Consider the following 16,668-nt stretch of genomic DNA (forward strand, 5'->3'; position numbering starts at 1 on the left):
AGAAATAGGAACACTTTTACACTGTTGGTGGGACTGTAAACTAGTTCAACCATTGTGGAACAGTGTGGCGATTCCTCAAGGATCTAGAACTAGAAATACCATTTGACCCAGCCATCCCATTACTGGGTATATACCCAAAGGATTATAAGTCATGCTGCTATAAAGACACATGCACACGTATGTTTATTGGGGCACTATTCACAATAGCAAAGACTTGGAATCAACCCAAATGTCCACCAGTGACAGGCCAGATTAAGAAAATGTGGCACATGTACACCATGGAATACTATGCAGCCATAAAAAAGAATGAGTTCATATCCTTTGTAGGGACATGGATGCTGCTGGAAACCATCATTCTCAGCAAACTATCGCAAAAACAGAAAACGAAACACCACATGTTCTCACTCATAGGTGGGAATTGAACAATGAGATTACTTGGACACAGGAAGGGGAACATCACACACCGGGTCCTATTGTGGGGATGGGATAGGGGCGAGGGATAACATTGGGAGATACACCTATTGTAAATGACAAGTTAATGGTTGCGGCCCACAAACATGGCATATGTATACATATGTAACAAATCGGCACATTGTGTGCATGTACCCTAGAACTTAAAGTATATTAAAAAAAATAGTTTGAACAAATAATTGAACAAATATAAAACACAGCATATCAAATTTATGGGATGCAGCTAAAGCAATGTTTAAAGAGAAAGGTGCAACATTAAACACTTACATTTAATAAAGTAAAGGTTCCATATTAACAACCTAGTATTTGTCTTTTTAAAAAACTGAAGAAGATAAAAGACCCAAAGTAAGCAGAAGAAAAGGGAGATACTAATAAGAGTGGAAATCAATAAAATTTAAAAAACAGAAAAATAGAGAAATAAAAAAAAACAAAAGTTGGTTGTTTGAAAAAATTAATAAAATTGATAAAAGTCTAGCCAGACTCTCAAAAAAAATAGAAACAATACAAATTACTATTATTTGGAATTAAAGAGAAAATTTCACTACAGATTATATGGATGTTAAAAGTTTAACGAGAAAACACTATGATCAGCCATATACATATAAATTTGACCGCTTAGATAAAATCGTTCAAGTCCTTGAAACCACAAATTACTAAACTTATTCAAGAATAAACAGACAATCTAAGTAGCCCATTATCCACAAAGAAATTGAAATTATAGCTTAAAATCTTCTGAAAATGAAAACTGCAGACTCAGATTGTCTCTCTGTGAATTATACCAAACATGTAAAGAAAATTTTCTACACATGTTGTTCCAAAAACATAGAAGAGGAAGCACTTCTAACTTATTTTAAGAGGCCAGAACTACCTTGATCCCAAAACCAGAAAATGACGATACAAGAAACCTACAGACAAATATCTCTCATGAATATAGACACAAAATTCTCATCAAAATATTAACAAATCCAGTCCAGTAATATATTAAAAGGGTAATGTATCATGGCCAGATGCAGTTTATCCCAGGAATGCAAAGCTGATTCAACATTTGAAAATTAGTTAAGCACGAATCTTTCATATTAAACAGATAAAGAAGAAAAATGCATGGTTTAACAATCTGATAAAAAAAAAATCATTTTTAAAACGCAACATTATCCATGAAAACTCTCAGAAAACTAGGGAATAAAGCGAAACTCTAACCTGATAAAGGTACCACAAAAAAAAAAAAAAAAAAAAAAAAAAAAAAAAAAAAAAAAAAAAAAAAAACGTGCAGCCAACATCATATTTAATGGTGAAAAATATTACATGCTTACATCCTAAGATAGGAAACAAAAAAAAGATATTCACTCACACGACTCCAATTTTCCAATTTGTCATGAAAATCCTGTCTTAGGTAACAAGGCCAAAACCAAAAAAAGACACAGAACTGGGAAAGAAAGAAATAAAACATTTTTTATTCATAGATAACACGACTGTATACAATACATAGAAAATCACAAAGAATTCTATCTTCAAAAACGCAAAAACAAAATGAGAACTATTGAGTTTAGCAAGGTCAAGAGTTGTCTACATGCCAGATATGAGCAGTTAAAAACTGGAATATTAAAAAGTAACATGTACAAAAGTTTTAGGAAAACTAGCTACATAGACATAAATCTAACAAAGATGTATGCAAGATCTGTATGCTGAAAACCACAAAACAATGATGAAAGAAATTAAAGAAGATCTAATAATTGAAGAGACATGCTGTGCTCATGTATTGGAAAATTCAACACGGTTAAGATACCATTTCTCTCCCAAACTGATCTAGATATTTAATGCAATTTCCATCAAAATCCCAGCAGGAATTTTTGTAGATGTAGACAAATTAATTGTAAGATTTATATGGAAAGTCAAAATAGCCAAAAATCTTTTTTAAAATAACAAATTTGGAGAATTTCATACTGTCAGCTTTTTTTTTAACTTTTAGATTCAGGAAATATATGTGCAGATTTGTTATCTAGGTATATTGCATGATGCTGAGGTTTGGAGTACAAATGATTCCATTACCCACGTACTGAACATAGTACCTAACAACTAGTTTTTCAGTCCTTGTCCCTCTTCTTCCCTCCCTTCCCCTTCTGGTAGTCCTCAGTGTCTATCGTTGCCATCTTGATGTCCATTAGTACCCAATGTTTAGCTCTCACTTATAAGTGAGAATATGCAGGATTTGGTTTTCTGTTCCTTAGGATAATGGCCTACAGCTGCAGCCATGTTGCTGTAAAAGAACACAGTTTCTTTCCTTTTTATGGCTGCATAGTATTCCATGGTGTGTATGTACCATATTTTCTGTATCCAGTACACTGTTGATGGGCAGCTAGGTTGATTCCACCTCTTTACTGTTGTGAATAGTGCTGTGATGAACATGCAAGGGCATGTGCTTTTCTGGTAGAACGATTTGTTTTATTTTGGGTAGATACCAGTAATGGAGTTGCTAGGTTGAATGGTAGTTTTGTTTTAAGTTCTTTGAGAAATCTCTAAACTGCTTTTCACAATGCCTGAACTAATTTACATTCCCACCAACAGTCCATAAGCATTCCCTTTTCTCTGCAGCTTCACCAACATCTATTTTTAAAAAATTATTTTAATGATAGTCATTCTGACTTGTATGAGATGATACCTCATTGTGGGTTTTGATTTACATTTCTCTGATGATTAGTGAAGTGAACAATTTTTCTATATGTTTGTTGGCCACTTGTGTGTCTTCTTTTGAGAAGTGTCTGTTCATGCTCTTTGCCCATTTTTGATAGAGTTATTTGTTTTCTGATTGTTCAGTTGTTTAAGTTCCTTATAGATTCTTAACATTTGATCTTTGTCAGATACACAGTTTGCAAATATTTTCTCCCATTCTTTAGGTTGTCTGTTTATTCTGTTGATGATTTATTTGGCTGTGCCGAAGCTCTTTAGTTTAATTGGGTTCCACTTGTTAATTTTTGTTTTTGTTGCAATTCCTTTTGAGAACTTAGTCATAAATTATTTCCCGAGGCTGATTTTTAGAGTGGTGTTCCCTAGGTTTTCTTCTAGAATTCTTATCGTTTGAGGTCTTCATTTAAGTCTTTAATCCATCTTGAGTTAATTTCTGTACATGATGAAATGTAGGGGTCCAATTTCATTCTTCAGCATATAGCTAGTCAGCTATCCTAGCACCATTTATTGAATAGAGTTCTTTCCCCATTGCTCATTTTTGCCAACTTTGTAAAAGATTAGATGGCTGTGTGTGGCTTTATTTCTGGATTCTCCATTCTGTTTCATTGCACACTATCTGATTTTAAGACTTACTATAAGGCTGTAGTAATCAAGAGTGTACAGTATTGGCCAAAGATAGCCACATAGATCAATAAAACAGAATGGAGAGTCCAGTGATAAACTCACATAAATAGAGTATATTAATTTTTGCAAAGGCAATTCAATAGAGAAAGAATAACCTCTTCAACAAATGGTACGGGAACAATTGAACACATCTATGCCAAAGAAAGGAAGAAAAAGAGACTTAACTTTTTTAAAAAAGGAAGAAAGGAAAGAAAAAAGAAAGAAAAGAAGGAATGGAGGGAAGGAGGAAGGAGAAAGTACATTGATATATATCTCACACCTTATACAAAAATTAACTCAAAATAGACCACAGATCTTAAATATAAAACTGTAAAACTTTTAAAAGACTACATAGGGTGAAAAACTTTTTGACCTTAGGTGAGGTAAAGAGATCTTAGACATTTTTTATACTAAAAATAAAATAAAATAAAATAAAATTTTTAAAAAGCCATCTAAAAACACTGCAAACAGGGTGTCAGAGAAACCTGTATCAGAAGCAGAGCTAGAATTGGAGACAAGTCACTGAGGGGATCTTACCGAAAGGATGGTATTGAGCAGATAGAGAAAAAGAGAGTAGGGATNAAAATAAATTTTATTTATTTATTAAAAAATAAATAAATGGACTTTACTAAAAGATTTTGCTCTGCCAAAGACACTGTTAAGAGAATGAAAAAACAAACTACAAAAGGGAGAAGTTATTTACAAATTACATAAGTACTAGTACCCAGAATATTTAAATAACTCAAAACTCAACAATAAAGAAAACAACTCAATTAAAAGTGAGCAAATATTTGAACACACTTCAGAAAGAAAATATGTGGATGGCAAATAATTACATGAAAAGATGATCAACATCATTAGTCATTAGGGAAATGCAAATTAGGGCCACAATGTGACGCTACTATACGCCTATTAGAATAACTTTAAAAAAGAAAAGGAAAAAACAAGTGCTGCCAAGAATGTAGTAATGAACTTTTCTTACTCATTGCTGGTTGGAAGGCAAAATAGCACATCACTCTGGAAAATAATTGTGGCAGCTTCTTATAAAATTAAGAACACACTTCTTAATATATTATCCAGTCATCTCACTCCGAAGTATATACTCTACAGAAATAGAAACTTGTCTTCAGACAAAATCCTGTATATGAATATTTATAGGAGTTTTCTCTATAACCACTCAAAATTGGAAACTACCTAAATATTCTTCAATGGATTAAAAAACATGGTACACCTGTACAATGGAAAATTACTAAGCAATAAAAGGAACAAACTACTGATGCACACAGCAACATGAATCTCAAAGGCATTATGCTTGAGTGAAAAAAGCCAGAGACAAAGGTTGCTCCACACTCTAGGATTCTATACATATAAAAGCAAAAGCGTAAAGACAGAAAACAGATCAGTGGTTGCTAAGGATCAGGACAGGGTGAGGGTTTCACTATGAAGGTATGCAAGAGGGATTTTCTAGGGTGATAGAACTGTTCTGCATCTTGACTGTAGTCACATCTATGTGTTAAAACTCATACCATTGTACACCCCATAAAGGTGATCTGTTTCACAACTCATAATTTTAAAAAATTAAGCCTCTTGATCCAGACTTCTTCCCACCATACTACACAGTCTCCAAAGGGGCCAGTATAGCTCCAAAGAGGCTATAAGTGTCACTCATAGCAAGGTCCATCACAACTTAACTTTACAGAGTATAATGCATAGCTGTTCAACTTTGTCTCCCAGAAGCAATTTTCTCTCTTAATTACAACTGTATTTTAATTACAAAATCTTGCTTTCCCATTTCAGGTGTTCTGGGTGGAAGAGTAATTAATTTGGGTCATAAGAATGCTGTGCTTTCTGCATCCTGCACCTTGGTCATCCCACACTTTCACGGTCTCTGCCTATTTCTAAACCTCATGCCAACACTTCTCATCAGTTAGGCTGCGTGTGGTTGCAAATAACAGCTTTCTGAAAACAATATGGAGATTGTATTATCTCACAGGACTGGAAGTTCAAAGATTTAGCAGTGTAAAGGTTGATTAATTCTATGAACACATGCATATAATCAGGGCTTTACTATCAAGGAAAAGGCAATGAGGGAGATGGTTTAAGCATTAGACAACCAACAGTGCCTCCTGAATTCTCTCCCCTCTGCCACTATACCCTAATAGTCTTCTTTATTTTGGGAGGGGTCTCTCTGTCTGTCACCCAGGCTGGAGTACAGTGGCACCATCTTAGCTCACTGCACCCTCTGCCTCCTGGGTTCAAGCGATTCTCCTGCCTCAGCCTCTTGTGTTGTGGGAAGTAAGGGACCCCAAATGGAGGGATCAGCTGGAGCCATGGCAGAGGAATATAAATTGTGAAGATTGCATGGACATTGATCAGTTCCCAAATAATGCTCTTATAATTTCTTATGCCTGTCTTTAATTTCTTAATCTTGCTATCTTCATAAGCTGACAATGTATGTCACCTCAGGACCACTATTGTATAAATTGATTGTAAAACATGTGTGTTTGAACAATATGAAATCAGCGCACCTTGAAAGAGAACAGAACAACAGCAATTTTCAGGGAACGAGGGAAGACAACCATAAGGTTTGACTGCCTGCAGGGTCAGGCAGAATAGAACCATATTTTTCTTCTTGCAGAGAGCCTATAAATGGACGTGGAAGTAGGAGAGATATCACTAAATTCTTCTCCTAGCAAGGAATATTAAACATTAGGACCCTAGGAAAAGAATTGCATTCCTGGGGGGAGGTCTATAAATGACTGCTCTGGGAGTGTCTGTCCTATGTGGTTGAGATAAGGACTGAAATATGCCCTGGTCTCTTGCAGTACCCTCAGGCTTATTAGGGTGGGGAAAAAAATCCCGCCCTGGTAAATTTGAGGTCAAGACCAGTTCTCTGCTCTCAAATCCTGCTTTCTGTTGTTTAAGATGTTTATCAAGACAATACGTACACAGCTGAATATAGACCCTCATCAGTAATTCTAATTTTGCCCTTTGCCTTGTGATCTTTGATTTTGTCCTTGCCCTGTTCCCTCAGAAGCATGTGATCTTTGCTCTGCCTTTTGCCTTTTGAAGCATGTGATCTTTGTGACCTACTCCCTGTTTGTACACCCCCTCCCCTTTTGAAATCCCTAATAAAAACTTGCTGGTTTTGCAGCTCAGGTGGGTATCACGGATCTACCAATATGTGATGTCACCCTGGCAACCCAGCTGTAAAATTCCTCTCTTTGTACTCTTTCTCTTTATCTCTCAGACTGGCCAACACTTAGGAAAAATAGAAAGAATCTACATTGAAATATTGGGGCAGGTTCCCCAATACTCCTGAGTAGCTGGGATTACACGCACCTGCCATCATGCCGAGCTGATTTCTGTATTTTTGTAAAGATGGTTTCACCATGTCAGCCAGGCTGGTCTTGAACTCCTGATCTCAGGTGATCCACCTCGCCCTCCCAAAGTGCCAGGATTACAGGCCACTACACCTGGCCACCCTCATAGTCTTCTAATATTAATAAGTTACTCTTTGCCTAAAGTAACCCACACCCATTTCTGTAGCTTGTAAACAAAGATTCCTAACTGTTGGGCAGATCTGATGAGATGCTGTATCACCATTGAAATGCAAGACCCTGGAGTCAGGAGCATGTTGAACTGCTTACTACACCATATCCCCAGCACCTAGAACACTGATTGGCATATGGTAGCAACAGAAAATTTGATTGTCAACCAACCAATTAACAAAATGACTAAAATATGGGCTGTGTGAGGGCACACATTTTTGTTCATTTTGCTTGCTGTTGAATCCCCAGTGTCCAGAACAGTGCTTAGAACATGGTTATCATTCAATAAATATTTTGCTGCATAAATGTATGCATTTCTGGAGCATCTGCAGTGGGCCTGGCTCTGCACTAAAGTCTGGAAATATAGCTGTAAACAAGCCAAACAAACAATGACTCCCCAGAGATATTTGGGACACACAAATAATTAGCCTTAAGAGCTTGCTTCTAACAGCCACTCTCGGGAACAGAGAATGCGCCTCTGAGAATCCAAGGGCAAACAGGGCCGCTTTCCTCAGCATTGATCTGCCTTTTTGCATTGCCATCTGCTCCCTTCAGGATGTTCCTCAAGAAAAAAAAAAAAGAAAGAAACCAAATAAAATTAAAGGTGTTGCCAGATGTTCTCAGCAGAAGCAACGTCTTGGGTGAAAATTTCTGAGGCCCACTGACACATTAATTGGTGCCAGGAGGTTGGGGAGGTCAGAAAGAGGCAGGTATAAATTGCATGTTTTTCTGGAGACAGTCTCTAGGAGGAAGGCTTCACTCCAGGACCCTGGGTAGAGGTCATAGCATCTCAGAGCAGAATATTGACAAAGCCCATCACCACGCTCTAAAACTGCTTAGATGGCACCTTCCCCACTTCACCTCTTGGCGTCCTGAAGGGAAGAATCTGTGGTTCTCTTTCTTGCATTCATTCTGTGGCTGTGAACGCCCTGTCCTATCTGTCTGTTTCATCCAGTTAGCAGATATTCTGGAACCTTCCACCAGGAGGTCTGCTGGGCACTTCTAAATCCATATGTCTGAAATGCAGCTCTCCTCTTCCTCCTCTCCACACCACCCCTTGCCATGCCTGTACTGTGCAACATAGGCAGAGCATGCAGTGTCCTCAATCCTGGCTTATGACATCCTGATTCGCTTCATCCCTCAAGCTGGAAACTACACTCATTTCAAACTTCTCCCCTTGCCCATCTCCTGCATACAATGAACAACCTGTTGTGGCTTCTGATTGCCTCTGCAACCTGCCCCACCAGTCATTGGCTGTCCCCATCTCTCACCTGAACGACCTCTACCATCTTGCGTGTGATTGCTTTGTCCAATGACTCTGCCCTGCCCAGTCATTCCTCATACAACCCCCTAAATTCTCTTTGTGAGGCACCACCCTGGTCTTGCCACTCTCTTGCTCACAAACCTTTAAGGGATTATTTGCTTCCTCCTCAGGGCATCGAGGGTCCATGGTGATCAGAGAGCATCCTCCCCTTCCAGCTCTGTGGCTCTGCTCCTCCTCTGCCCGACACCCGTGTCAGCATTCCCCTGTGCTCAGTCCTGCTACAGTACAGATCGCACCACCTGACAATCGCTCACGTGCCCATCTCCTCCCGGCGCTGTGACTCTTGACAATCTAGGACCATGATTTCATGCATCTCTCTCTCTCTCTCTCTCTCTCTCTCTCTCTCTCTCTCTCTCTCCAATGGCTTGCTGCTTCCCAAGGCAAACTTCTCCCAGCCAGTTCAGCTGGCTTCACGGTCTTCCTCCCACACATTTGCTCCTAACCCCATCCTATTCCTCCTTTTATTGCCTCTACTTGCTTGCCCCCTTAGACTTTGTTCTTGATACCCTAACCTCATTCATTTTGTAAGCCTACTTCATCCATGCAGCCTTCCTAGTAGGTCCTGCTTATTCTCGTTTGCTCTATTTTTCCAGAGTGGAAGTGCCACATAAGCTGTTATCTTCTCTGTCTGGTCTACTATTCCACCTCCACTGCTTAGAAAAATGTATGTTTTCTAAGATAAGGAAAGATAGGAAAAGAAAAGGAAGGAAAACGAAGGAAAGAAGGGATAAAGGAAGGAAGGGAGGGAGGCTGGGAGGGAAGGGGAGGGGAGGGAAAGCTGGCCTTCCAGCACTAAAACGTTGCTACATCCTAGTCTTTGTTTTTCCTTATTGTTTGTACATTTGTCTAGCCTACATAAGAGGTCAGAGAAAGGAGAAAAATCATTATTGCTTGAAGTGATCAGAGGCATTACTATTTTCCAGGCATAGGCAGGACTCACCATGCATATACCAATTCAATAAATATTTACTGAGCACCTACTCATGGCGCTAGACACTAGGTACAGTGGTAACCAAGACAGACACATGGCCCCTGACATGAACGATGTGATAATTCAGCAATCAAGAGTGCTGGGGTAAGGGAAGAAGCAGAGGCATTTAGTTGGCATGCACTAGTGGAGCTGTATTGGTTGTTAAGATACTAAAATAAGTCCAGACTCTTTTTAAAATAGCTACTACCTTGAGCTCCCCGAAAAACTCCTCTGCAACCTCCACTGCCCTGGGCCATCTTCTGAGAGTCTCAGATCTCCCTGCAGCTTGAAAATTGAAAGGTTCACACCTGGCAGAGTAGGGCCTGGGTTATATAACTGACTGGCATTTGTTCTAATTCCATGGTGCCTTTTGGCATATAGGTTGTTACATATTTTGAATGTCACCTATGGGTGGAAGGACAACTGGGATGTCAGGGTGGGTTAATCCACGAGGACTTGGCCCTGTCTGCCCTTTTTCCAAGAGTGCTTTTTTAACCTCCTCTCCATATGAGAAATAAGAACCTAAAGGCAAGGTGATTTCACCATGATGACCAAGGCATAAACATTACCCAGGAACTCAATTCAAAGTTAAAAACAAGCCAAATTCCAATGTGGAGAATCTAGGTGGGGATGAGCTTATTAAAGAGCTCAAGGCCATGGTAAGAAATTTGCAAGTGAAAGTCAACACCAAGGCTTGGATCTTTTCCTCAAGGTAGGCAAACTTCTGGAACTTTCATTTTATTTTTGTATAAATGCCAATATCCACCTTGTGATATTATGTTATAATTTTGCAAAATGTTTTCATTGGGAGAAACTGGTCAAAGTATACAAGTAATTGCTCTGAATTATTTCTGACAAATGCATGTGAATCTACAATTACCTCAATAATCATTTCGATTAAAAAAAAAAAAACTTAAATTAAGTAGCTTTCTTCTCATACTGAAGACCTGGTAAGAGACTGGCAGGGTCTTCTATAAATCGAATGGTAGGCCAGAGAGGGTGTGTGGGATTGGGAAGACCAGAGGTCCTCCCACTAAAAAGGCAATAGGGGGCCTAGGGCAGCTGTAAAAGCATCCCCACCTGAAGGCTCCAGTAACCCAGGCTCAGACTCCAGTTCTGATGTCCCATCTGCTAGGACCACCAGCATTGTGGCCCCTTCAGATTCTTTGCTGGCCCTTTTAGTGTGCAAAGGATATCAGTTGTCTTTGCCTGCCTAACAACCCTTCCATCCTGCAAGAGCAAACTGCTTCTGCTGGTGAATTCTCCCTTCCCATGCCACATGTTTGTGGAGCAGCTGCCAATCCCACTGCCCTGCCCAGTGGGGCAAGGAAAGGACATAAACACGGGCCTGGCTAATCATAGTCTACTTCCCCATAGGCAGCAATCTCTGGTCCAGGATTAGCCTAAAGACCAGAGCTGGATCAATCAGAGTCCATCGTGGATTTTTCCCTCCCATGGGCCTGGAGAAACACTCTTTCTTTTGACGTTGCTGAGTTAGATGATGCAAGCCTGGATCTGGGCAAGGAAATGCCTACTCTCCCTGCACTGCAGGGACAGAGTCCATCGGTGCTAGTAGAAGCGATGGTGGCCAATATGAAGAGAAACCATGAAATGAGAGAGAGAAACAGAGGAAGTAAACAACCTTATCTGAGCCTCTGGAGACCGTAGTCTCCAGTTACATAAGACAGTGCATCCTGTGCACTTGAGACAGCTTGCATTGGGTTTCCGTCACTAACCCATGGCTTAACCTTTCATGAAGCAGATCTGTGAACTTATACTGACATCCTCAGCACACAGCATGGACCAGTTGGTCCCAGCAAAAACCTTCCAATACCTTCCCCATGACCGTGATACTGAAACAAACAAACATGGTTTGTTTCTAACAGAGACAAACCATCAGTTCCATGGATGATAAATGGATGAGACTGCAGAAGGGCTACGCCAAGGCAAGATGCGGCATCCAACTCTTACATACACATAGATCCTGCACTAAGATCCTTGCAGTCCTTCCGCTGAGGCAGTTGGCTGTTCCAAAAGATTAATATTGTTTACATGAGCTACTAGTGTCTATGCAAAAAAAAGATGAGCCTGGCAGAGAAGAAGATTTGATGTAAACAACTCCATCTCTATCTCAGAGTAGAGATTCCTGCTCTTGGCACTCATTTCTGGGGTAGTTTGCCAAATACCTACTAGGTGTGAACAGCATCCTAGGCACTGTGGGAATGGAGAAAGATAAGCAAGACTGGAGTCTTTCCATCAGGAACATGGGCTATTTGGGAGGACGGGCACCAACAATAGATATAGCACAGTGAGGTTAAAAGCAGGGTTCTGGAATCAGAAAGTTTAGGTTCAGAATCCCAGCCTGGCTCAACCTATGAGCAACCAGGAACCAGACGTAGACATCAGCCACATTTCTTTAGCATGCAACAAAGACTCCGTGTTTTTATGTCTCAGTTTTCTTCTCGGTGAAGTGAGAATAACAACAGTGCCTATCTCAGTGGCGCGGTGAGGACTGAATGGGATAACACATGTAAAATTCCTGGCAGATAGTGCATACTTGGTAAATGCTATCTGTATCATTTTTATCATCATCATCACCATCGTCATCATCATCAATCATTAGTACTCTCATTATCACCAATACTACAGTGAGGACTTCAGAATAAACCATGAAGGAAGCCAGAGTTCTGTGGGAATAAGGAGAAGAGAACATAACTTGGGGGTCCCAAGAGGCATTCTGGAGGAGGTGCCATGAGCTGGACCTGGAATTATAGATAGGTGGTGGGGAGGATGTTCTCAGAGCTACAAGGCCAGAAGGCATTAAGACTAGAGCCAGAGTCATTTCTGCTTTTCTAACCACCTGGGATTTAGCATAGGCCATCTCATAAAAGCAAGAGAGTTACCCAAACTCCCAAGAACCCAAGGTCTGAACCACATTATTGCGTATGATCTTGGACTTGCTGCTAGGTCTACAGTTTGGTCCTAAGGCCTGAGAGGGCTCATGTCTTGCCCCCAAAATCCTGAAGTGGAAGGAAGGGGCAACCTGCCTTTTCCTCTCTGAGCCAGAACTTCAAGCCTCATGGTGATGTGCTCCCTAAACCCCCTGTTCAATCCTGTTCTCCAGACAGCTTCACTGTCCAGCTTGAACAGGTCCTATCCAGCACAGCCCTCAGCATGGTGCCTGGCATGTGGCAGACTCTCAGCACATGCAAGATCAATAAATGAACTCCTTGAGCATACTGTAGCCTCACTTAACCCTGAGCTATAGCCTCTATGACTGGTGATAAGACACATGAAATCTTGGCTGGTCCATGGGTCTTCTGACTCATTCCTATCTGTGGGCAACCAGGTGCCCAGAAATGGACAGCAGGCCCTCTGGGGATATGCTTTCACCTCTAGGTGGTTTCCCTTCTGAGAGCCTCAAGAGTCTCCACTTGGCCACATGACTTTAGAAGTACTTGGAAGGGAGTCCTTATCAGAGAAAGTCTTAGGTAATGGCTATCCATCCGCACCCTCACCCAAACACACACACAATCTAAGGTAACTCAGTGGATATCTGTTGTTTCTGCCTGCCCAAACTCATTCTTCTCTTGTTCTGGCAATGGCTACTCATCCGTGCTCTGAAGACAGACCTGTTCCTCACTCTTCCTCTGTGTGGTTAGGGTGTGGCTGACACCTATCCCCACTTATTCCATAGGTGGGCACTTAACCTGGGCTTACCCAATCTTCACATTCCATCCCCCTGGCCACAGTGATTGCTTCAGGGGTAAAGAAGTGATCCCAGCTGGTCCAATAAGGTAAAGACTTGACACTTAGATGGAACTATTGGGACCAGAAGCTATCTTTACAGACATGGGCCCATAGCTGCCTGCAGACAATTTGGTACCTTGTAAGGACAACCTGTCCCAGGGTGAGGCCAACACGGAGGAGAGCAGAACTGGGATATGATCAAGGAGCATTTGAGTGGCTGGAGCTAGCCATGCCTGAAGCTGACATAACTTGGTAAGACAATACTCTTTTTTGCTTAACCCAATTTAAGTTGCGTTTTCTGTTACTTGTGACTGAATGAGTCCTAATGGCACAAATAAGGCAGCAAGAAGGCCACTCATGTGTCCAAGAAAACCCTGTCTTGAACCCTAGATCAAAGAGGTTTTGTTCTTGGGAACTTGTCTTTTCTGCTCATTCAACAAATATTCGTCAAGCCCCTGTGAAAGAATTGGGAAGATACTTTTAATCTCAAAAATCGCAAGAATGATTGATGCACTGGTAATCTGGGTAGTCAGGGATGGATCTCTGAGGAGGTGAGTGGTGAGACCTGAGGAAGTAAAGACATGCACAGCGGTTTAGTCAGGCAAGAACACGAAATGTGTCTTGGGTTTGGGCTTCTGGCACTGTAACTCACCAGCTGCATGATCTTGTTGGGTAGGCATCTAGAACCCTCAGTTCTTCTACTTTTAAAATTGGGATATTAATTGGCCAGGTGCAGTGGCTTATGCCTGAAATCCCAGCACTTTGGGAAGCCAAAGTGGGCAGATTACTTCAGATCAGGAGTTCGAGACCAGCCTAGCCAACATGGTGAAACCCTGTCTCCACTAAAAATGCAAAAATTAGCCAGGCATGATAACCCATGCCTGTAGTCCCCGCTACTCGGGAGGCTGAGGCAAGAGAATTGTTTAAAGCCAGAAGGCAGAGGTTGCAGTGAGTTGACACTGTACCACTGTACTCCAGCCTGGACAACAGAGTGAGGCTCTAACTCAAAACAAAAAAAAAGTAGAGGAATATTAATATCTGTTCCACTGAAGCCAGCTGACTCTTGTACAAGCAAGCAGGCAAACAAACAAACAAAAAGTGATCTGAATTGTTAAAAGAAATATATTTTTGAATGAGACAAAATCATTATATAAATTGACATGAGGCACCTTAACTTCTGACCAACATAAAGTAACAGAGACCAGATTCATCTTCCCACCTTAAACAACTAAGAAACCAGACAAAATATATGGAACAATTTGTATGCCCTTGTTCACAGTATCATTATTTATAATAGCTAAAATACAGAAGCAACCCAAGTGTCCATCAACAGATGACTAGATAAGCAAAATGTGGTACATACATTCAATGGAATATCACCCATCTTTAAAAGAAAGGACATTCTGACATGCTATAACATAGCTGAAGCTTGAGGACATTGTGCTAAGTGAAATAAGCCAGTCACAAAAAGACAAGTACTGTATACTTCCACTTACATGAGGTAGTTAGACTAGTCAAATTCATAGAGACAGAAAGTAGACCCATGTTTTCCAGGGGCTAGGGGGTGAGGGAAATGGGAGAGTAGTATTTAACAGGTACAGAATTTCAGTTTTCCAAGGTGAAAATAATTATGGACATAGAATGTGGTGATGGTTCCATAGCATTATAAATGTGTTTAATGTCACTGAACTGTGTACTTAAAAATGGTTAAAATAGCAAATTTTATGCTATTTATGTAAATTTTCTGTATATGTATATTTTACCACAATAAAAAATTTTTAAATGTGGAACAATAATGTTCAGACATTGGACTACAAGCAATGCAAGATTCCTGATAAAGAAACAGATGTAGTGAGCCCTTCAATTCTGTCAGCTTATTGCCTGGAAAGGGTTTTCAGGCTGCAGTGCAGGGAAGGCCATTCCAGGCAGAGCTCAGTGGTCTCTCTGAGTTGAAGAGATACAACTGGAAGTTTGGAGAAGGCAAGGGAGCTAGAAGTTTGCAGAACAGAGTACCACAGAAGACATCTGCACAGAAAGAGGATTCCGGTGATTCCCCGTCTAGTGTTCTGCATAGTACTGAACTGCATATGCATGTGAGGGGGATGTTGAAGGGTGGGGAAAGATCCACTGGACATGAGCAGGCAGAGCAATTACTAGAGCTCCAACAGAGTTTGGAATGATTCACATTCCCAACAGCCAGAGTGGAGAAGACTCATACTACATAGTGCATCAGGGAGAGTACTCAGAAAGGGATTGCTTCACTAATAAGACCAAACTAGCTCTAAAGATTAGTCTGATACAAGCTAACAAAGTTTTTTGAAGCAAGTCTTAATGAGATCGAACAATTTTCAAGTACCTTAAATAAATTTTAGAACAAAGCTCACAAACACTGAACTGAATACAAAAAAATCCAGCTCAAAACAATGTAAAACTCACAACGTCTTATACTCAGTCAAAAATTACCAGACAAAGAAAGTGTCAGGAAAATACAACACACCCCGCACCCCCAAAAAACAGCAAAAACAGATCCAGAAATAACACAGATGAATATAAATGGTAGACAAGGACATTAATTAATAGAGCTATTATAAATGTACTGTATGTGTTCAAGAAGGTAGCAGAAAGCATAAGAATAATAAGAACAAACAGGGAAAACATCAAGACCCAAATTGAACTTCTAGAGATGAAAAATAGTGTTTAAAATGAAAAAACAAAAAGTACTTGAAAGAATTAAAATTGATGTGAAGGAGGTGAGGAGCATCCGAGTTGAGGGTACTTTGTAGAGATAGAATGAAACAAAACTGGGTAGGAAAGATGGGATTGTATGTAGAGCATCAGCAGCATTTCAGTCCCACAGCACATCAGCCAGCCATCTGATTTCAGGTCGTAATCTGCAAAACCATATACAATGGGCCAGTGTAAATCAGTGTCAATGCAGGAGAAGGAATGTCACAAGCATCATGAACCTATGCTTCCTGAAAGACCCATGGACTGAACCACAATTCCAGCTCTGCCTGAGATTACTTTTGCCTGCTTCTAAGAATGAGCAGAAAGCCCACTAGCTAATTGCACCTTCTTCCTTCTCTCCCTCCATCAAGATCTCCATGTCCCTCTTCCGCTCACTCTGCCATCACTCAGGAGTTAATTTCACATTGGCCAAAGATAATCAGAGGTACCAGGAGTCTGACACACACAGCCGTGGACAGGATCTTACACAGAGGCTACTGCCAATATTTAAATGCTGAAACAACATATCC

Source organism: Rhinopithecus bieti, unplaced genomic scaffold (genome assembly GCF_001698545.2).
Source record: "Rhinopithecus bieti isolate Rb0 unplaced genomic scaffold, ASM169854v2 scaffold_15185, whole genome shotgun sequence".
In the NCBI taxonomy this organism is placed as follows: domain Eukaryota; kingdom Metazoa; phylum Chordata; class Mammalia; order Primates; family Cercopithecidae; genus Rhinopithecus; species Rhinopithecus bieti.